Source organism: Lissotriton helveticus, chromosome 11 (genome assembly GCF_964261635.1).
Source record: "Lissotriton helveticus chromosome 11, aLisHel1.1, whole genome shotgun sequence".
NCBI lineage: Eukaryota > Metazoa > Chordata > Amphibia > Caudata > Salamandridae > Lissotriton > Lissotriton helveticus.
This window is the reverse complement of record NC_136072.1, coordinates 197,495,710-197,517,849: the sequence shown is the minus strand read 5'-3', so window position 1 is coordinate 197,517,849 and position 22,140 is coordinate 197,495,710.

The window sequence follows — 22,140 nt, the reverse complement described above, 5'->3', positions numbered from 1 at the left end:
TTCTAACATGTTTGTTACTGTGTACATGCAACAAGCAGATCCTTGAATGGTTTCATCTTATAACAAAAGAAAAGCCATTCCAAGATGGCCACTGTGCATGCACATGCATACAGGGTATCTAATGCTAGCCTGGATTATTCAGTATAAAAAGGTATCCCCTATAACCTGACAGGGCTGTAAATCCTGCCCAACCTTATGATGTCCATCTAAAATTCTAACTGTTCCTTTAACACCAAAATACATTTAGGCTGTGACATCATAGGCACAGGCCTACTCAGTGGATGCCAAGAGACTGGTGCACCTCTAGGAGCAGAATTGTAAATACTGTAAACAGATAGCAGATTTCTTCTGAAATAGGAACCGAACTACTGAGTTGAAATGCAAGAACCCAGTGATCCACTCAAAGGAAAAACATTGACTCAAAGCCAATCTGAGGTAACACACACAAAATGGGCACCAACCCGCTTACAGTAGGATCCATGGACTGCTACTGAGAGTAGAATCATTATATGAACTTAGTCAAAAATGTTGCATTCAGCATTCATTTCAAAATAAAAAATTGAATTATAGAATAACGTTTTTTTTAATATACTGATATTTTCATTCATTCTGCCTTTCATGTGACTAATGTGTACAAATAGGCATTAAGCCAAACATATAAATATGTACACTGTAATACAATGCTCCAAAAATTTGTAGTAAATTCAAGTCCATGACGTAACTCAATCTGTCAAACCTGAAAAAGAAAATCCAGGGAGTGCTACGAATGACCTGAATGCATTCCCTACCCTTTCTAGAGAAAATGTTGGCCTTAAGATAGGGCTTGTCATCACACCTACTTTAGGACTTACCATTTGGTACCAATATTCTATAGCTTTAGTCAAAAGGGTGGGCCTCCCCTTGTGGTATATTTCTTCTATCAAAAGTTAGGGCTGGAGCACCTGCCACATGTTAAAATTACCAGTATATCTAAAGAATTCCCAATCAAGTAATTGTCTGCTCATCAACCCAGAAAACATTTTATTTTTTATTTTATGAAACAGTATAGTGTAAAGTGTCTTTCAATCCATGCTCACATTTATTACCTGTTGCTCTATGGGACTGCAATAAACAAAATGCCCTATCATGAATGTGCTTAGTTACAAATGAATTCATTTCTATGTCCGGTTAAGCATCAATTTGAGTATCAATCTACGTTTAGGGTAAGTAGATTAGCTGCCAGTGAAACAGTTCTGACGGACTGTTACAAGACACAATATTGTATCTAATGTACATCTACTGTCAACAGTCATTCGAAAAGATTTTAAAGCAGGCGCCATGCTGGATACACTTGCTTTGGTCTTACGTAAGCATTTTTCACTTGGTATAAAACAAAATATTGACACATTTTTTCACCTTTACTCAGACTTCAGATTCTTTTAGTTCTAAAGTTGTAGAACAATTTCCATTCAAGTTTTTTATTTCTTTAACCAGGCCCAAACAAGCAATTTTCTTAACCACTATTGGATACAACAAGGTTAACATTTTAAGATCCTACATTTTGAACACGATGTGATCTTACTTGTCCACAGGAAAGGGAAACAACCTGTGAACAGGTTACTTCCATCTGTTCTGGCTCATGACAATTTCAGAGTCCTCATTTGGAACTGAATAACAGACAATTTTTTTCATTTTTATTAATATATACTACAGACATGAATATGTAAAAAGCAGGTACTTCCAGAATTGTTTCAAGAAAATATCTTTATTTTGTTTCAAATAATAATCACATTATTATTAATGAATGTATACTTTTTTACAATAATCAACTCTGTGCTTGAAACTGAATAAGATAACACCTATTTAAAAAGGTATAGAAAATACATTTAAATCTTTGAATAAGGTGTGTAACTATCAGAGACCCTAATGTGGCTGCGTCCAGAATTTTTTCAGGGATCTCTTCCCAACTGTATTTCTGTTTTGATTTTTTTTTCGGTAAGCATTACACTAAACATAACATGGACATTGCTGATTTAATCAAGGTCAGCAAGTTAGTTTTATTTTTTCCTACTGAAACCTTCATTCCTGGCAGTAGCAGTTTAAGTTTCTATAAAACTGTTTACCTAGACCACCGACAGACTTCCCCCTGGCTCTGCACTTAATTGAGGTTAAAAATCAACTGGTTTTTTTTGTATGTTGCCGTCAGGGTAGGTAATCTTTTGGTAATAGGGTGTTTGAACATTTTGAAGTAGTCTCGTGAGCACACAACAGAAAAGGGTTTGCACGATTTTCGTTCCATTATGGTCCTCAAACAAAAAGTGGCCAATTCCATACATGGTACATGTCACATTATTGACCTTGTTTTTATGTCCTCTAATCTTGTTCTCTCAGCTGCATTGCACACCAGTTTCCTGGTAGGACTATTCACCAGTTATTTTTACTAGTAATGGAATCTATTCTTTATTGTCCGATTAATTAAAATCATTACAATAAAACAACACAGTTCATAAAACAAGGCAATTTCTTACATTCCTTAAAGATAATGAGGAAGTGTTAACCTATCTTTATAACTGTTAGAATAAAATATCATAAAAAGGTATTTTGTTCATAATGGAATATAAACATTACTTTTCATTATTATTCACCATACATATTAGTAAACCCATCCATACAGATAATCTTTGAGTCCCCTCTCCAGTTTTTAAACAGCCCCTAAAAAGAAGCAGAGTGTACAGTAACACATGTTTGGTCCAGTTGTGATCTTAGTACTTAAAATATAAAGTGCATCCACTTTTCTTAAAATTACCTCGAATCTCAGATACTTTATAAAATGTATCAAGCTACATTGTCAGTATAGGGGAAAACACTATAGCTTTCTATTCTTATTATATGACCACAACAATGTCCTGAGCCAGTTTTCTTCCCGCTATAATGATACATTTGACAAAGTTAACTGTTAAATTGATGATAGGCTCTTGGAGGCACAGTATTATTGCTTGGTGACACGTTCTCACCCCTTGTTTGTTAAATATTGTTTTTAAAAGTGTTAATCTTTCTTAACACAATTTGGGGCAAATACATACAATGTGCAGTAATGTTTCATTAATATAACGACGTAATCTACACTTTTGTGATTGCCAAACTTGTACCCATCTAGGTGTACCATCTTTTGTTGGGTAATGTCAAACCTAAGCTTAAGCAATATATCCCCGGTTTCAAGCAAGAAGTTAGATAGAATTGGGGTTCAATTTTATTATACGAATTAATAACCGACAAGGCATGCTTTTTTTTACAGTCTGCTCCTGATCCAATATTAATGATAGCAATTTAGTTGATTGATTTAAAATCTGTTTTGAAATGGTTTTATTTCTAATTTTGTCAAAAGGTTGGAGTTGAAAAGTATTCAAACTTTCCGTTAAGTAAGTCCTCCATGGTCTTGCATACTCCTTCTTCTTCATTTCTTGCCAACATATATATGCAAGGGACTCAGAGTCCGATAAATAAAGTGAAAATAGACATTTTAAAAATGCAGCTTAGCTTACCAATATTTGGTTTAGCAAAATTAATTCCAGTCTAACTGTAGCGTGTCCAACATTTTTTTGAAATCCCAAAAATTGACGTAAAAACTTTTGTTTGTAATTTATTCAGCAGTTGGCTATCTTTTCCTTGGAAAATTATTGACTCATATGCAAGCGCAGGGATAAGTTTCGCCTTCATTACTTTTAATAAATGATTGTAACTAGGGCATGAAAGTTTATCACGCAATGATCTAAAGGCAAAGGCAATGAAGTTGCCTTGGCCTTTAAGTTATCAAGGTGCGGTTTAAAAGTAATTCTATCATCCAGACTAACTCCTAAGTATTTATACTGCTTTACTGTTTCAATAGATACATCCTTCATTTTCCATAATGTCTTATCTGATTTTGTTGATCCTGTTATCATGATTTTTATTTTTTGGCATTTATTTGTAAACAGTTCACAAATATATATCAATCAAATGACTCTATCAATCTTTGCAGCCCTATTTGCATGTTACTTAGCAGAATAGTATTGTCTGCATATTGCAAATATTTTACGCTTTGGCCTGCAAGAATTGGGGAGTGGGCATTGACACTATGTAAATGATGAGACAAGTCAGCCATAAAAAGATTAAAAAGACAGGGGGCAAGTACGCAGCCCTGATTAAGGCCACTATATGTTTCAAGGCGACGAGTGGTACTACTTCCATCCCCCAATTTGACCTGTACCCATGTATTTGTATACAATAGTACAATCATATCTAAAAGGTTTTTGGTACGCCCCATGCTGATAACTTTGCCCAAAGAAGGTACGCGGAACAGAATCAAAAGCTTCTTTTAGATCTGGATAACAAATAAAATGTTTTTGCTTCTTGATTTTGGTTTTCTCTGCCAGCAAGGTATCAGCAGCTTTGTTATTGTTGATTGTCCCCTACAAAATCCAGTTTAAAAAATAGGGATAACTTTCCTTGTAGTTGCCCATTCCTCTAGATCATTGAGTAATAATGTTGCAAACATTTTTGCCTCTACATCCGTTAGGGCAATTAGCCTATAGTTTGCTGGATTTTCATGCGGGCCACTTATGTAAATTGGATGTATTATGCTGCCTTGCCAGGATTCTAGGACCTGCTTGGTTTTTACAATGTCTTCAAACATTTGGGTAAGAAATTTTGACCAGATGTCGGTTCTTGCTCTAAAAACCGCATTTGGGATCCCATTTGGACCAGGCACACCATTTGTTTTCATCCTGCTTATCAATGACTTTACCATGATGCCCTGTATTGTCTCAAATATTAATAGTTGTTCATCACAATTTTCGTGCCTTCTATTCTCATTATACATATTAATTATCGAAAACAGGTTACATGTGTTGTTAATGGAGTTTGGTCCATTTGCAGTATTGATCCCATACAGGATAGGAATAAAAGACTCCCAGGCTATTGCGGAAATATTAGCACTACTAGCTCTCATATTGCCATGTTCCAAAGAGTTAATAATACCCCAAAATGCTCTTAGGTTATTTGTCTTACCTACATGGTGTACATTTTATCCACAAGTCTTTCTTATATTCTTTTTTTGCTTTCCAAATCTCATTTTTATATGATTTCCTTAATTTCTCTATTAAACATAATTGGGTAAATTTAACTACTCCATGTGATGGTTTACAAATAGCACAAGAAGCTTTGTTTAGAGCCTTTTTTTATATAACTTGTGTGAATACCACATTTTCCTTTTCGAGGTATGAGGGTTTCCCCTAAAATCTGGTTTTACCGGAAAGCGATCAACCAGTAAAGAGCAGAGACCTGGCCATGTTTCCACTATTGACTTCTCGTGGCAACCCTAATTTATTTCTTGATCTATTAAAGGGACTAAAACGTCCAAAATCTCGTTTAACTGAATGCCACGCCAGCCTTTTCAAATTATACACAACTGGCCCTTTATTGGGAACTCTTAATTTTGGTAGGTAGTCCACTGCCAATGACAATGTAATTATTTGTGGGTTATGGTCACTTTCTACTCTAGGGGTCAAATATAATCCAAGAAGGCTATTCATTAATTTATTTAAGAAAATGGTTTAGTCAATAGTAGAGTGTTGCCTTCTATTTTTGAAGGTTGTGACACCTATCGTATTGTATTGAGTATCCTGTAACAGCACAAGATCCCATTTCTGCAATTGGGAACAGAACATCTTAGTAATAGCATTCTTCTTTATGATCCCTGGATTCTTAGTGAACAAATATATGTTAAAATCTCCAGAAATAATAATACTAGTTGCCGGATACTGAAGTGATAAGATTGCAATTGATTCCCATAATACTGACAGCTGAGTCATCTTAATTGCGTTCTTTCCACTTAGATACACATTTATGAATATAATTGGTATTTCAAAATCTATTTTAACACACAATAACCAGGCCAATTGAAAATTAAGTATGGGCTGAAAATCCGTTCCGCTTGCGGAATTTGCGAATTTTTGACAATTTTGCGGTTTGAGAATCGCGCAAAATTTGTCGAAGAATTCGCAATTCGCGAGTTGGCGGATTTTATTTGCTTGGTCGCGCTTCAAAAATACAATCTCGTGCGCGCGGCGTTGACTTACCATAATTCTGAGTTCGCCGAGTTGATTTCCTTCCGGTTTGCGTGCGCTGCACCATTTTCGATCTTGCTACGTGATCGCGCGAGACTTTTCAACCGCGAGTACGTCATAGCGTTCCGCCATCTTGCACTGTAAGACGCTCAGAACACATCATAAGGGCCCGCAATCACGCATCGCAAGAGTAAACAATTGCGCAGCTGACTTCCGTCGGGAGATTTGAACTTCTCGCTTTCCTGAAATAGCAAAAATTGAAATTCTGCACAAGAAATCTATCTCTGGCAGCATAAACCTTCTGAAATTGATCATTTGGATCAGGATAACTCCTCAGATTGACATTTGGCTGCACTTTTTTGTGCAAGGAGTGCATTTTTGGGGGTTTGGGAGGAAAGAAGTGCCCCAGAGTCTTCAACTTCCTGTTCCTGTCCAGCAGGCTCCTCCCAGTGCTTTGTCCATGTCCTGGTCACTTTTCATTTGGATCTGGAGCTGGAAGGATTACTCTTTGTGGCTGCTGCTGGATATTTGTATTTGAGGACTTTTTGTTTGGATCGCTTTTGGAATTGAGATTTTACATATAAGTTGTTTGTTTGGGGCATTGCAGTTGCTGCAACTACAATTTATAAACTTTTTCACAACTTTAAAAAAAATAATTAAAATATATTGTGGGTAGCCACAGTATCTAGTAGGCCCAGAGTTGGTCATGGGTGCATTATACAACTGTTTCTGTGAGTTTTGTTGAACTTAAATATCATTTACGGCATGGATGGCATGGAATTGAATAGCTCACTGTTTTTATATCTATGTGAATGTTTTTTGTAATTTTGGGGTGTGTGTTAAAGCCACACGAGCCAGTAGGCCCAGGGGTAGTCAGTGGTGCATGGGCCTTGTCTTTCTGTGGGGTCTCTTGATTTTAAACATCATTTAGGGCATGGATGCCACTGGATTGGGGTGATTTTTGTGTGTATTTCGATTTTATGGGTGTTGGGGCAGTGTGCTTTGTGCCATAGGCCTGCAACCAGTCTGCCTTGCTTTCTTCCATTATGCCCAGTGGTAGTCAGTGGTGCGTGGGCCACGTCTTTCTGTGTGTTCTCTTGATTATAAACATCATTTAGGGCATGGGTGCCATTGGATTGGGGTGAGTTTTTTGTGAATTTTAATTTTTTGGGTGTGTTGGGGCCTGGTCCAGGTCCTGACCATGTGGGTGGGGGCCATTTTGAGGCCTGGTCCAGGGCCTGGCCATGTGGGTGGGGGTCTAGGGGCCATTTTGAAGCCAGGCAGACGCTTTGTGCCATAGGCCTGCAACCAGTCTGCCTTGCTTTCATCCATTATGCCCAGGGGTACTCAGTGGTGCATGAAACAACTCTCTCTGTGTGGTCTCTCTCTCTTCTATTAATTTAAACATCCATTTTGGATTAGAATTGCAATTTTTATTTTGGGTCTTTCCGTTTTTGGGTGTGTTGTGTTAATAATAATAAATGCCTAGTTGAAATATTAATTGAGGCACGACATATGCAACATTTATTTAACGGATGTTCCTCTGGCTTCCTTTGCTTTAGGTGCACAAAGACTGACAAAATCATCCTCATCATCATCACTTGTTGCAGTGCCAGGAAGAAGTCCTGCTGCGATGTGTACACAATGTCACGTGACGTCACGTGTGGTGGCCACAGACAACTCTGCAACTCGTGCAACAGCGTCCTGCTGTTCTGACATCTGAAGAAGATGGGCCCAAAGAAAGGTGGCCGTAGCTCCTCTACCAAGAAAGTTGCCAGTGCCACTGCCAGTAAGAAGGAACAGAAGAAGCAAGTGGCGCCACTTACCAAGGAGACTGGTGTGCCGACAGACACTTTTTGGGGGAGAAAAAAAACTACGCCTGCAGCAGCGGTGTCCGCCGGAGACCAAGCGGGGAGCAGCAACTCCGCTTCATTGGTCTCAGTGCCACCACGCCAAGGTAGGCCCAAGTCCATGAGTGCCGCAGAGGCAGCCTCTTTAATTGCTCTTTCACCATCGACCAGTGATGTTGGAGTTGACTCATCGCAAAGTAGCATCCAATCAGCGCAGGATGTAGCTCATCTGACGAGTATTCAACCACAGCCGCAACGACAACCACAGGTGCAACAAGGAGAGGCGCAAGGAGTGGCGCAAGGAGTGGCACAAGTAGAGGCGCAAGTAGAGGTGCATGGAGAGGCGCATGGAGAGACGCAAGTAGAGGCGCATGGAGAGGCACAACTGCTTACAATGCTTGTTCCTCTAGAAGTAGGGGCACATCAGGAAATCGAGTTTCAAGCGGAGATATTATCCGAGCAAGCCACTCCTCCTGATGATCCATTGTCTTCCCGATCCCCAGCAAGAAAAAGGTCAAGGAGGGCTAGTACACGTTCTTCTTCAAATCCCCTTCCTTCCGATGATCTAGATCTTGATTGGAACCCACCAATGCAGTCTGAGAGGGAGGCACGCCATGAGCCGACAAAGGTAGCTAAAAGGAAGGTTCCCGCAAGGCTTTCACTTATGGGTGATGACGACGAACAAGAAGTAGAATTGGTGTATTCCGCTGCTGATGAACACTCTGACGATGAGGACCCAGTCATCACCGTCGTCACTCCAGCCCCAGCGGGCATGCAGCAGACAGACATTTTTACCCTATCCCGAAATGCTGCTGTGCAGGATGTGGGCGGCGTGGCACTGGTACCACCACCAACACAGGTAACTACTACACCAACACGGCCTACAGCTTCCATATTTTCTCGTCAGAAGGGCCGGCAGGGACCTCCATCCAGCCCGACCTCCATTACCTCAAGTAGTGGTGCTGTAAGTGCACAACAGAGTCAAATTTGGCCACGCCCATCCTCCACTTCATCTGGCATTGAAAGTAGCACCTCCACCACCACCAGAAATCTCCAGTCCCCAGTTTGGGACTTCTTTAGTATTAGCAAAAAGGCGGAAAACCTAGTCATTTGTTCGATTTGTAAACAAGTAGTTAGTCGGGGTAAGCTTGGTACCAACTATGGTACCGGAGGCAAGAGAGGTCATCTAAAAAAACACCACATTATCCAGTGGGAGGCCCATCTAGTAACATCCGGAAAGCCAAAAGTACAAATCCAAATGTAGACATTGATATTGCATCTGATGATGAGGAGGAGCTGATCATGCAGGGGGGAGGTGAACAACCGAGAGACATTTTTTCTGGTACACACAGTACCCCTGGCAGCAGCACTGCAGTGCTAGCGACCACACCCTCCTCTACCCCAACAACATCAAGGAGGCACAGCAGTCTGGTAGAGACACCAATGCGAAAAAGTACATCAATGACCCTAACTGTGTTGAAGAGGTCTGGATCCTCCTCATCACATATGAAAACGGTCCAGACCACCATTAAAAGCATGTTTTGGTCTGAGGCGCCATTTGAACGCAACCACCCAACGGCACGTCTTTATAATGCAATGCAGGCTAAAATGTTAGCGCTGGACCTTCTCCCTTTTTCTTTCGTGGAAGGGGTGGGTTTTCTAGAATTTGTGGCAACAGTCTGCCCTAAATGGAAGGTTCCTAGCCGGTCCTATTTTGCCAGAGTTGCGGTTCCATCACTACATCAAGATGTGCTGGAGGTGATTGGGGCAGCTTTGCAGAAGATTGCTGTTCACACTATCCACCTGACAACAGACATGTGGACCAGTTGCCAAGCCGTTGATTACATGTGCATCACTGCACACTGGGTCTCTTTTGCGGGGGTTAGAGACAAGATATCTGCAGGTGTTGACAGTGCCACAATTTTTCAAGCTAGTTGGAAACATGCAACAGTAGCCATGTTTGCCATGGAGAAATCTCATACTGCAGTAAACATTTTGGAGGAGTTTAACAGTAAGGTCTTTAAATGGCTGCATCCAAGAAAGCGCATGATTGGTTATGTTTCCACGGATAATGGCAATAAAATAGTTAGGGCCATGAATGATGGTGGCTAATTCAGAGTGCCGTGTTTGACGCACAGTATTAGCATTGTTGTTCAAGATTTCTTGAAAAAAGAAAATAAAGCCAGCAAGTTACAGACCACCTGACAAAGAATCTGCACACATTTCAGCCATTCTTTTAAGGCCCAGAAGAAGCTGAGGATCATTCAACGTGTCCGTAGAGTGCCAGTCAGAGGACTCATCCAGGAGGTGGCAACACGTTGGAACTCAACCTTCTACATGCTTGAGCGTCTGTTTGAGCAGTGCTTGGTAATCAATGAGTATGTCTTTAACGCACAGGGTTCTTCTATGAAAGACATGAGGCTAGAGGTGGAGGAATGGGACCTAGTTAAAAGCCTGACAGACATGCTTCGTCCTTTTGAGGTCTTCACGCGTGAAGTCAGCAGGGAGGACTGTACTTTGGACAAAGCTATCCCATTGTTGCGCATGCTAGAGCACCAACTGAAGGCGGTGTCCTCAACGTTCAAAGATGATACTGAAAAGCAAGATGCATATCAGTTGGCGGAGAGCTTACTAACCCGCCTACTTGACAATGCAAGGCTTAAAGGAATACATTGTGAACAACATTACATTTGTGCCACTATTCTGGATCCACGGTACAAAAAGGCACTGGCCAGCAATACATTAATTCCTTTTAATGAAGCAGATGTTTCAAAGTACAAACATTGGCTAGCTCTGTCAGCCACTCGGTGTGAAAAAGAGCGGAAGGAAATTGAAGGAACTGGCAGAAGTACTACTGAATTAGCAGTCCATCCGGCGTCAAGGTCCACTTCTGTGGCTGAAGGCAGTCACTTTCCCTCAGAGCCATTACAGACACCAGCAACCGTATCATCATCATCCTCACCTGCACCAGGCCCAGCCATAATATTGTCGGAAGCGGATTGGATAACTCATCAAGGGTTTGCTCATTCCAGTGTTGATGCAAAGGCCACAGATGGTACGCAAAGTGGAGGACCCCTGGATGACCTTGAGTGGATGGTGCAGGCCTATCTGGATGACCCAACAGAGGTCTTCATTGATCACAACCCATTGCTGTATTGGTATGGGAAAAGGGGTCAATGGCCACTGATCCCAAGCTGGCTCTAAATTATTTGTCTTGCCCACTCGCAAGCGTGTCTTCTGAACGTGTTTTCAGTGCTGCTGGAGCCATTGTAACTTCAAAAAGGACCCGCCTCTCGCCCAAAAATGTGGAGAGGTTAACAATGATCAAGATGAATCAGCACTTAATACCACCAGATAACAAAATACGTGAATCCACACAGAAAGAAGAGGACAGCGACTTAGGTGACGGAAGTTCTTCTCTGTTAGCTGCCACTCCTCTTTCAATTCACAGAGTTTGAAGACGAGCTCTACTTTCCTGACACCTAGGCCTGAAATACTGACTTCCTTTTTTTTCGTCCTTATTCACTTTTATTCCTGTGTGTCTTTCTTTGTTTTGCAACTTTTACCACAACAAAACTCTAATCACCACAAATACAACAGCTGCACTGTCTTCCTCTTATTTTCTTATTGAAGGCGCCGCTGTCTGCATTCCTGAAGTTCACAAGTTCACAACTCAGTCATGCTCCGCTATCCTCCTCCTCCAGACTCCCCCTATCCATTTCCCTCAAGGCAGATGGCTGGATTACGCAGAAGCAAGAAACTGTCGCTTCGTAGACGAGTCCCCTCAAAAGAAGTGGGACTGGAATTACTGACTATATGCTGATTGCTGACTGTTACTTCTGAAATTGACACGAGAGGCTGCCCTGTGGGCCTTCACTTTAAGAACAAGAAGATGCGGATAAAAAGTGGAACAGGTAATGAATAATGAGATGGCATGCAGTGAACAACACTGACTGTCTGGCTCTGTTGAAAGAAATTGCTGTTTGTTTGTTGTGCATGAAATTAATCATATGTGTTCTGTTATTATTTCATCTTTTACACACTAAATGTAACTCAAGTCTACTCTGTTTTTATCTTGTTTAATTCAAATTGTACTTCTACTGCAGGGGCCACAACGTTGCATTTTTTAATATGGAAAATGCCCTTGGACTCACTGTGTGTAGACTGTGACTGCATGAACAACATTGAGTTTGCCAATATACCATGATGATGATGAGTCTTGATGATCAAAGTTACATAATATCTTTATTCTTTACAGTCACTCACTGGGATGGATGGATCATCATCGTCGGTTTACGGAAGAACTATGGCCATTTCGTCATTGGCAAACAGGTAAACAAGTCAACATCAACCACAGCAGTACTACATGTCTGTCTAGTCGTGGTATGGAGTGGTCGAGCCAGTGTAGTGTTGTTATGCCAGAGTGCAGACAGCAGTTCATGTAAATTAAATTGCAGTTATGTGGCTTGTTGCATAAAATTAGATATGCTTTGTCTGTCTGTGTCAAAGAGGTATGCTACATCAGCTTGGTTCACTCAGTGGTGCCTGCCTTGACCGTTTGCATGGCCCTGGCCTGCTGTGTGCTAATTACTATCCTTGAAAGGGAGACTCAGAGTACGCACTTTAGAAATTATGTTTGTATGTATTGTAATACTGTCGCCTCTGAAAGTGAAAGTGTTATTTTTGCACTACACACCGTACCTTATATTTTTTCTCCGTGGTGTTTTAATATCCCTTCCTGTTTTTCCATCAACAATTACAGGCCGGCTTTTACCATGTGCAGTGGGAAAAACATTAACTCAGACTTACCATTAGCAATCCGCAATTCCGCATCCGCCAGGCAGGCAGTGGACAGTGTCTCTGGTCACCAAGATTGATCGACGGAGCGTCAGATGGAATGGAGGAGTACCGCGGATAAGATGAATGGTTGGATGCATGCAACTTCCCAAATTAAACAGGACAACTACAACATACAATTACAGTATCCTCTTCACTTCTCATTATCTTTTAAATAATGTTATTGTTGTGAACTTCTATGAGTGCTTTTGCTCTCTGCTTCAAATGTATCCCTACAGCTATTTGATACATTTCTTTGCTATTTTTAAAACTAATTAATGTACTAATAAGTCTTTATTCTCTCTGAAGGCAGATAGGCAAGCAAAATTGCGCAATTACTGCAGCCCTGTACTGTCAAATTGTTTCTTCATAGTTAGTAATTTGTAGTAAAAACTACTTTTCAGTAACCTAACCATCCATTTAGCAAACAACTTCATGCATGCAGTGCACTTCCTTTATGTCCCTTAAAAGATTTATGGATATCTTCGTATCCAAAGATTTGTTTTTCTTCATTTGTTGTTTGTCCATGCTGTGTTTTTTTTCCTCTCCCCACAAAACGTTCCCAAAATCCCCCATTCCCATCCAATTTTCAAATCCTAACCCTCTTCCCCCGGGCTGCGTGGTTTTCATTGAGGTGTGACTAAATGACAACAATAATTCCGCACACTTGCTGGGGAGGATAAGGTCAAAGCAACAGAAAATCGATTTCAAGGCTGGTGAAAGAATCCGAGGATATATTCTTATTCCTATTCTGCTTGACACACACCCATGAGTATTTGCAAATCAAATTAGAATTTCATGTGCGCCATCAAGTGGATTGATCATCAACAACATCCTCCTCCTACACGTGACAAATGTTTACGCTGCTGTGTCCTTTACCTTCAGTACTATTTCTTGTAGTAGCCATACTCCACGCAACTAGTACTTATATTTTGAATACTTTAGAATTGCTTAGGCTACAATTTATGGCACTGTTCTTGTGTACTGTACTATCTATCGTACTGTTCTGATGCTCCGCTCAGACCACTCAATGTTTCATTTCCTTTTTTTTCATATGTTGCTACTGCCAGTGTGTACCACTACTACTACCACCACAACGATGACATTTCATCCATCCAGGATTCCATAGCCAACCTTAATAGCCATTTGCCATGCATCTAGCCCTGCGCCTAGCCCTATTCTCAAACACCAATCACAGGTAAGATAAGCATTTTGGGGGAGGAAGAATAATGGAGTAGGAGGAGAGGAGACACTGACGGTAGTACTAGTAAAGTAGTAGGACAATTGAATTCACTAAGTCTGTCAGTGGCACTTTTGTACAAATTTGGGTGATTAGACAATTTGAATCAACCAGCCAGTTAAGTTTAAGGAAAACAAACGTACAGTTAACCCCCCCGCCTCCCCCACAAAACAATAAAAAAACGCAGATGCTATGTTTGAGTTGAAATAAACAATTATTTGAGCCCTAACAAAAATAAACTATCCCGCAAGAAGACCTGACCCACCCCCCTCCCTAACCCCAACCAATGTCCATTAAATCAATGTCCCCAGTCCAAAAATCCCAACGACCAATTCCCACCCCCCCAAAAGTCTTTAAAAAAGGGGCTCGGGACAGTCTCTCTACTTCCGCCGGCGGTGTCCTTTGGCCAGGTGGTCACGTTGCTCTCTCCGGAGGTCCTTGAGCAGGGCTTTCAGCCTCGCCACCTCCTGCTCAAGGTTGGATACTGGCAGGGTCAATCAGTGCACACGAGCCTTGCACTTGCAGGTGCTGTGGCGGGCAGCTGTTATTTTTGCTGCTCGGCTGTGGCGGGTGACTGCCGGACCACGGCTCCATACCGCTGGAGGTTTGTGCTGACTGTATGACCCAGGGGCAGTGGAGGAGGATGCGGCTGTCATGGATGTTGTGGGCTGCGAGTCATCCTCCTGGGCCACCAGCCGCCGATATTCAACGACAATTGCCTCCAGCTTTCGTTGCCGGGCCCGTCTAGCCAACTCCTTCCTTGTTAGTTTAGAAGGAGTATCTATATGAAGAAAGAAAAACATACTGTAACCAATGCGCTTTAAGATTAACACAAAATAATTCAGCAGAAAGTTGTGTCACAGTAGCACTAGCAACTTGCAAGCACAGTACATAACATTTGTGGCATGTATCTATCTAACCTCCCACTTCGTCGGCCTCTGCTCTAACATTAGTGGGAGTTTTATGAATTCTACTAGCACGATATGGACTCACTACATTAGACTCAGACAGTACACCAGTCTTCTTCTTCTCTCTTGTTTAGCGAAATTGGTACGTAAACTTGTGGTAGCCGGCATAATGCCAGTGCAGTCAGCTTGCACCCGAGAAAAACAGACGCAAGCCATGATGACACAGACTTGTGTTACTGTTACCAGTCCATGCAGGTGGTGAAGCTCTTACTTTTCTATTACGGGTGGCACTGGCCATACTCTGTTACAAGGGCTACTGCTTAATTAATTTATCTTTCACCCTGCCCTGCCTTGACTACTACAAAAGGAAAATGAAGATAAATAATATGATCATCTATCCCTTCACAGGATATTTGCTTACATATGGGATGACTTTAGGTGCTTTGTTTTTGATTGAGTGAACACCGATAGGCCACACATGAATGACAGAGTTCTAAAAAAATTACAACAGAGGTAGTGAGTGGTCCCCGTAATCGCCGGATATATGCTGTGCTTGCAAACTACTGTTACTAGTCATGATAGTATTCTGAAAAATTACAACTTCTTTCCTCGGCTTTGCTACTCTGGCACGGACGTGCAGTGTTACATGCTCTTCAAAGTAACACTCTTCATCCAGTGACCGTCTACTCTGTCTACATTCACCTATGCTATCTATGAGGAAGATACCATCCAGGCATCCATCCATTCAAAGTAAATGTCAATCATTCTTCTTAATGTCTGACTCTCAACTGGACAAACATTTACTTTTTCTCACCGAAAAAAACAACCTTTTTATTTTATTTTGTAAACCGCCAGCCATGCATCCGTGCTTGACTTGCATTTGAATTTGAACCAAAGGATATATTGCGCACACATACAGTTTCTGTTTCACCTACTCAGGCAGTCCTCTTTTCTTTCTCCTTCCACCCATCCTTGCTTCAGCCTTCAACCGGCCATGCATCAGATTCCGAGCCACCTCGGGCAGCATTCAAAAATACGTATCATTCTTTGCCAGTCATTAATTTTAACTCACTCGTCCTTCCTTACACCCTTCTTTCCCTTTTCATTCATCCCATTCATCAAGTTCATCTCTGCTCTGACTTGGCTTCTCGATAAAACTTTCACAGCTGAGTTGAAGTCAAATTTAGAGGAGGCCATTGGTTACTCGTCAACTCCCGCCGCTAATGCTATTGCTAATGAGAGGTCAAGGGTGACTGTCTTCTACCTGGTTGACAAAAACTTAGTTCTAAATTTGTAAGTCTTCTTAACAGTAAAGTGCACTTGTACTGTACAACATATACACCCCTGCAGAGAGCCCACTCTGCAATCTCAATAAGTAAGGAATATAATAGCTTATGACTGCCCGAAACTAAAGTGGCATCCCCCACAGCAGTTCCTGCTGGCTGTGGCACCGCATCCGCCCCTGGAGTGACCACCTCCGCGCTGGCCCCGGCACTGGTGGTTGGGTGTGCCGATGGTGTTACGCCTAGAAAATACATTTAATATTTTTAGATGCCATATACACCACTCCCTATTTTGTCTAGGAATGAAGAAATGTTACTAGTACTACATAAACAAATGTAATAATTTGTGACTCTCTAGTCTAAACTAAAAATGTCCCTTTCTTCAGGGAAGTGTGTTTTTTTATTTATGCTTAGCCATAACATGTGATGCTATACTTTTTGGCACAACTGATGAATGCTTGCTTTTTAACACGCACCATTTTTCTCATAACAGACAGAAGCTTCCCTTCTACGAACAAGAGCAAGATCATATGAATGTTAGTCGGAGTCATCAACGATTCATCCCCACCAAGACTTTAAGTTCCAACCAGGTGAGGGATCTCCCACAATTAATGTGTGAAATCAGCCACTTTTCAGTCGTTCACCGTTTATCTTATGAAGTTGATTTTAATAAATGTTTTTAAATAATGCAGAATTTAAATTTTTACAGAGTACACACAGAGCTAGTTGTTTTACTTTTAATAAAGCTTTAAAACTTACATAGACTCTGTGGTTTTTGGTCATGAGTGAGTGAGGGAAAGGGTTTGCAATTTGCAAGCATGAGTCCGTGACTCTGAGAGGTCGGGACTTTGACTCCGTAGTCTTATGTTCTGGGTTGTATAATCATTGGGGATCATCGCCGAATTCGGGAGCTAAATAATGACTTTGAAACAGTAGCTAGTCAGTAGGGAGATTGGGGGTTCAATTTCTGTTATGACTGAGGTATGTGGAAAGTCTAACTGCACCTATTATCACCTATGCCCTATTTCTTGTCCATAGTTCTGTATGTGCAGAATAGTCCCTGCAACAGTAGTAGTATGTCCTCCTATCCAATCAAAAAGTAAACTAGTATCTTATTCTTGGTGGCCATTGACATTTTATTGTTGGGAATTGTCAAAGCATAAACATTTAGAAGGCTTCAATAGACATTATGGACAACCCAGAGGACTGCACTCAGTGCCTAGAGCTATTGCTGAACAGGAGTTTTGTTTAACACCTTTGCCAACGGTGCAAACTTAGCTAGCTACACAGACAGACTAATAATAATCTAGTAGTAGCACAGAGAGTCATAGTAGAGGCAGGATAAGAATTTAGAAACAGTCTATAAGAAGATCAAAGACTATTTAGGAAAAATAGAATTATGAGGAATGTTTGAATAAATAGGTGCTGTAAAAGATAGGGAAGTATAATTAATAATATTAACAGGAAAACTTACTGGGGCCAGCAGAGGAGCCCTCAGCGGACCTATCCTGGCCTTCCTGTTCCTCCTCCGCCGGTGCCGCTATCTCCTTCTCTGTCCTCTTGCCCCTGGGGGAAGCTGATGTACAACATGAAAGAAAGACACAAACATGGATGATTGTTGTCAACCAAATCAAACACTTCAAAAAAACAATAACAAATTATTTCGGGGAAATAGACAACAATTGCACTAAATTTATTGACCTATCTGATGTGGTCTACTAGGATATTAGTATTGCTGGATTCGCGAACCATCTACTTGGAAAGTTATGTTACTCACTAAACCAACTACAAAAAGGTTCTACTAGGACTGGCAGGCAGCACTCCGCAGCACGCAAAGTGACAGACACAGTTTGTCATGATTGCAGACCACTAAAAAGTTTCCTACTAAATAAACAGTCATAATATACTCAAACTATCAATCCACCACACTATCTCTTCTTAGTGGCAGGAGTACCAAGGAAGGACTGGACTTGAGTCTCTAGTGTCTAGCATTACGCAGTTCTGTAAAGTACACTCATACATATTCACTAAGGCCAAATGAGCACAAAATTGAAAACAAGTAAGCATAGTAGCACCGCCAGTGAGCAGGCGAGCACCTGCAATCACAGAAGCTTTTGAAACATAATTTACCTGCAATGTAATCGGCAGCATTCTTGCTCTTCGGAAAAAACAAATATTTGCAATATCATAACACAGAGCAGGAGAAAACAAAGTAGTGATTAAATAGCTACTACTACTCACCAAGCCCAGGGATCTTGACGCCAAGCAGGTCGAGCAGAACTTGTTCCCAGTCCAGGATGTCGGACCACCGGTGCGTTGCCTGGTTGTAGGTGTGCCGGACCCCAGACTCCTGATACATGGCCCGGCACACCTTCCCCCATAGCTGGCGATACTCCCCGGAGCCCGTACTCGGTACCGGGCCTGCCGCGACGGTCTTGGGGAGGAGGCGCTGAACAAAGAAAACCAGTGCCCCCACCTCCACCACACTGAAGATCTCCCGGGCAGTTACTGCTTCCCCCCTTAAGCGCCCGCAAGGGAGACGGCTACGGGGTGCCGAACCCTTCCCCTTCAAGTTGTTGCTGGCTCCCTTTGCCATGGTCCTGGACAGTTAAAGGAAAATAAAATAGGAAAGAATAGGGAAAGTAAGTAAAAGAAAAGAGAGATAAAAAAAATTGTTTTAAAGTAACCAAAAGTAGAAAAAACACAAAATATAGATGTACAAAAATAAAGAGATAGATAATGAGTAAAAAGAATAAAAAAAAGTTCAAACAAACAAAGGATTACAAAGATTAAAGGAGGATTGAAAAAGCATGCCCAGACCATTGCAATGAATGAAAAACAAGATGGCCGCGCCCATTGCGACCACGTGGGTACATTTGCACGATATTTCCCCAGCGAACACGCAAAAACGGACACGAACACATAATTGCGCCCCGCACGTAGGAAATGCACAACGCGAGCATGCAACTAGCGCCCGGAAACGGAACTACGCAACGCGAACAAGATGGCCTCACCCATGTACGACCGCATGGTAACTTCACGGTAGCCGCACTGAAAAAAAAACCTGTGAACACGCAAAAATAAATAAATCCACAAATTCGCACAAATTTGCGGATTTTGCAGACTGCAAATTCGCATACCGCAAATTCGCAAATGTCGCCTCTACTTATTGAAAATGTATTACATGATGAGAAACATCTAGGGGCAAAGAAACATAGATAGAGAGCCCACCTTTTACACGACCATGAACAGATGTTTGAGTTGCAAAGTTGGCATATTTGTAAAAACCTAATATGGGCTCATGGCACATTTTCCATGTTTCCTGGAACATTAAGAATTTAGAATTCTTTATAAAATGTATTGTATCATGATCTTCTAACAGCCAAGAAAGTCTATCTACACTCCAAGAGCAAATATTAAAATTAGTAGGACCACTCTTTCTGGACTAACTGCTCCATCTTCAATCATTCTGATTAAGTTTCCCTCTGCTTAGTATTTTCGGTAGGCAGGCCCAATCCTTCAAGGGCGCTAGTTGTTTTTGTGTTTCTTTATAAATTCGAGGGGCCCAGCTACTACATGGGATGTTTATGCCAGAAGATAAGTCAAGTTTGAGTTGTGGTCCTATTGCCCCTTTCAGAGTTTTAACATTCTCCTCTTTTGATTCCATAATCATTGGTTTAGCTTGTAGATGTCTTTCTTTGTTGATCTTGGGCATCAACAATGTTGGTTACAAACTGTCTTTACATTTTTCTATTTTAATTCCCCATTTCTCACATTGTTGTGTATGTTTTAGTATCCTATTGATGATCCCTTTACTTTGCCATATTGTACAAGTTACTTTATGTTTGGGGTTATCAACATCCTGTTTAAATTGAACAGCTTCTAAGGCATTCGATGTTAGGTTACTAAGCTCTGGCATAGAAGCTATTAACTTTATTATATTGCCACAATTTAAATGTCATATTGACCCCTTGAGATATACAATGGAATAAAAAGTAACTTTGCAGGAGAAACGGCACAACCATCCCCAATCATTGTTGGATTCTTTTTAAGTAGATGATTAGTCAAAGATAAATTACAATGTAAACTTGTGCCGTCTAACCTCGGAGCTCTTTGACTTTCTTTGACATGAGCTGTTTGCCCAAGTTCACAATTTAGTCCTGAAATGACTTTGGGGACTCTTTGCACCGTGACCTTGCCCTGAGTGGTTTTTACATTTCCTGGATCCTCCTGCTGGGCTGTTCTTCTTCGCCTTCACAGCCAACAACTCGCCGGACCCGCTTTGCGGGTCCCGCTTCGTGAAGGAGGACTGCGGGGGACTTGCGGACTAAGTGGTGACTTGCGGCAACTGGGGAGCCTAGGGGCATTGTAGCAGGGCTGCGAGCGATATCGCGGGGACTCCATCTCCCAGGAGTCCCTGCCTGGCCAACTCGCTATACCTGGCCCGATCTCCCTGCTAGCCCCGCCCCCTGCGCACAGGTCACCTTTTAAACTCTTCCTGCCCGCTGCCTCGGTGGGACTCTTTGCACCGTGACCTTGCCCTGAGTGGTTTTTACATTTCCTGGATCCTCCTGCGGGCTGTTCTTCTTCGCCTTCACAGCCAACAACTCGCCGGACCCGCTTCGCGGGTCCCGCTTGGTGAAGGAGGACTGCGGGGTACTTGCGGACTAAGTGGCGGCTTGCGGCAACTGGGGAGCCTAGGGGCATTGTAGCAGGGCTGTGAGCGATATCGCGGGGACTCCATCTCCCAGGAGTCCCTGCCTGGCCAAATCGCTACACCTGGCCCGCTCTCCCTGCTAGCCCCGCCCCCTGGGCAGCCCATATCCAATATTAGCAGAATCTACTGCCGCTGCCGGGAGCGTCCAGGGAGAAGCCCGGGACAAGGGCGGGGCCGTCTGTGGCCGTCCGTGGTCGGGCAAGGTTGGGTTGGGCCATACCCCTTGGTTTGTTTGTATTTACTGGCCCTCATTGTTTAACTTACGAGGTATTGTGATTCTCCCCTGGTCCATTATAGATTCCCCCCTTCCCCTTCTCCATTTTTGTTGCTAGGTTGTACTAATCATGCCTCTACATTCCGGAAAGGAACGAACTATGCAGTTGCAAACCTCAAAGGGGGTGGTTTCTGGTCCCCTGGATGCCTTCCTCATTAAAGCTACTGGAATTCTGGAGAAAGAGATAGCTTTTGCCGAGAAACGGCTCTCACTAGATCTTGTCAGTGAGAAACGTTCCTCGTTAGGCCCTATTGCCGCAGTGTCTAGTCCAGAAGTATTACTAACAGGCACTAACCATTCCTTGGTTCCTGTATTGGTGGATGTTCACCGTGATGCAGTGGGAGTTTCTTTGGTATCAAGTTGCAGTGACTTAAACTCCAGTGATTTATCTGGTAGTGGGGTAGGGGGAGGTATGCTCTTAGTAAGTCAATCCCAATTAGATATATCCTCAGAAGAGGATTCCCCAGGAACCATCCCTGCAAGAGGAAGAGAAACACGGGTCGGCAGAGGGGAGGTGTTTCAAAAGTATCCAAAATAGCTTATACATCACAATTAACCTCTAACCCCGAGGCTACTACTGGCTCACAGCCTACCCTGGTTTCTAGTGTTCACGGGCTCCCTTCCCAAGTTGCATCTGGGTTGCCAAACTCCTGCCCTGCGAGCAATAGCAGTGGCCTCATGGCAAAGATGGAAGTATTAATTAAAACTCTCTTGCTGCCTGTACTTGAAAGAACCAGACTTATGAACTCAAAATTAGATGTGCTTGAGAATCTTGTTAATATAAATACCTGTATGTTAAAAAAGCTGGTTAATGTCCAAGCTGCACTGTCTAACTTTATCTCCTCTAGTATTCCTAAACCCCAGGGAGGAGCTACACAAAGTAACCAGTCCCAGTTAGTAATTGCTAAGTCCACCTCTGCCCGGGCCGTCTTAAATAATCCGGACGGCA